This window comes from Microtus ochrogaster, chromosome 8 (assembly GCF_000317375.1).
Source record: "Microtus ochrogaster isolate Prairie Vole_2 chromosome 8, MicOch1.0, whole genome shotgun sequence".
In the NCBI taxonomy this organism is placed as follows: Eukaryota; Metazoa; Chordata; class Mammalia; order Rodentia; family Cricetidae; genus Microtus; species Microtus ochrogaster.
In genome coordinates this window covers 71,016,842-71,019,011 of record NC_022015.1, presented here as the reverse complement: position 1 = coordinate 71,019,011, position 2,170 = coordinate 71,016,842, and positions in this window count along the sequence as shown.

Below are 2,170 nucleotides of genomic sequence, written 5' to 3'. Positions count from 1 at the left end.
AAAAAAAAAAAAAAAAGATACCAATGTTCATCAGTGAATTGAAAAACATTATGGAACGATTATGAAACAGAGTATTACACATCCAGGAAAAGGTTGTGCAGGATCCAATATATATGTAAGGTTCAGAACAAGGATGTAATATACCAGTCTTTTGTTAAAAAGATATTCATGAATAAATTTTATGTACATGTTTGTGTATGCCAGTATCAGGTTTCAACGGGGAATGATGCCCAAGAAATGTAATAACAGGATTAGTTTCTTAATGTATAGGTTAACAAGAAGTTACAAAAAATAATACACAGAAGTATCTCTACTTTTCTCTCAGTTCCTTCCACTGTTTACATGAAAAGCAGGAAGCTGACATTGGTGTTAAACTCATATCATTTTGTTGTGTCTAAATTTATGTAACCACCACCACCGTAGTAAAGACATACATCTTCCTCTTTCCCCAACAAGATCTGGGAGATTTTTTCCACTGAATTGCTCATGGTATTTGCATCCACCATCTGCTAGTATTGCTTTATTTTTATGCCTCACTTCTTAAATGTATGCATCAAAATCCACTTTCTTGTTATATTGCTATGTAAGTTTCATTGCATTTTGAGACTGAGTCTCATGTAGCACAGACCGAACACATTGAACTGCCGAAAATAACCTTGAACTCTGGATTCCAGGATTATACCTGTGCACCGCTACACCATGCATTGCTGTATATATGTTCCGATGGATGCATATTTACGTGCCAACCACTGTAAACATTAGTTTCACTTTTGAACTGGCGATGTAGCTAGCTTGCCTAGTAAGTTGTAGACCCTGGGCCCCACCTGCACCTGCACTGGGAGTGGGTGGTTCCACCGTCTTACTTTTCCTCTGTAGCTTCCTTTTCCAGAATGCCATATGAATAACAAGTATGCACTGTTTGGGAGCAGCCACTGCATATGCTGCATACTTAAATTCCATCCAAGTTTCACGTATTAATAGCCCATCCACCTGTAGATGAGTAGAATCCATTATGTGGGTAAGTCACAGTTTGTCCATCTGGTTAAAGAACACTTGATCTCTTTTTGGCAATTCCAATAAAGAGCAGTAGGCATTTGTTAGCATTTTTCATTCCTTAAGTGACTATACCATAGGTCTGTGCAACATTTAATCAAATAATCATGTCTTCTGAAGTCACATTTTGTGTGTACACATGTACATACATGGGTTTGCATAAACTATTCATCTTGTTTTGGTTTTTGGTTTGTTTTTGAGGCAGGGTTCCAGCATGTCTCCACTTCCTCAGCACTGGGATACCAAGCAAATATCACCAGGCTTTTTTTTTTTTTTTTTTAAATCTGTGTTCTGGAGATTTTATTCAATCCCTCATGTTGTGTGCCAGGTAACTTTCTAACAGAATTATCTTTCCACCTCCTGAAGTTACATTTTTAAGGTTTCATTTTTACGTTTTTTTGTTTTGATGCCAAGGATTAAACTCAGGGGCTCTTGAGTGCCAAGCAGCCAGTCTGCTACAGCTCTGATTTTATTTCCAGTTGACAAATGATAATTATTTAGAGGGTATACTTGGCACAGGTATGGATGTGGAATGATTCCATTAAGGTTACTGACATCTGCCACCTCCAATATCTTAGTAGAAATGAAAATATTTAGAACCTCCTCTTAGCGATTTTGAGGTGGTCAGAATGTTAACTGTAACGAGCTAGCTGGACAGCGGGGCACCAGGCTAGCTCCTCCCATCTAGCTGTCGCTTTGTAACCACTGAACAGTGTCTTCCTTTCTAGGCCAGCCTCTTCAGTAGCTACTGACCTTTTCTTTAGATGACATGTGTGTTTTTAGATTCTGTAGGACCCTATTTGTGTATTTGTCTGTGTATATGCACGTGGGGTAGATGGAGGCCAGACGAGAGTGTCAGGTGTTCTGGAGCTGGTGTTACAGACAGTCGTGAGCTGCTCCTTGTGGGTGCTGGGAGCTGCACTCTGGTCCTCTGCAAGAGTAACCAGTGCTCTTAACTGCCAAGCCACCTCTCCAGCTCCTCACTTCCCTCTTTTAATTGGGCTCTGCTACCCCTTAATCATGGGACTGTTTAAAATAATTCAACTGGAGAATCATTTTCTTTTTCTTTTTTTTGTAGTCTTTTGTTTTCTTTTATTATTATTTATTTATTTATTAA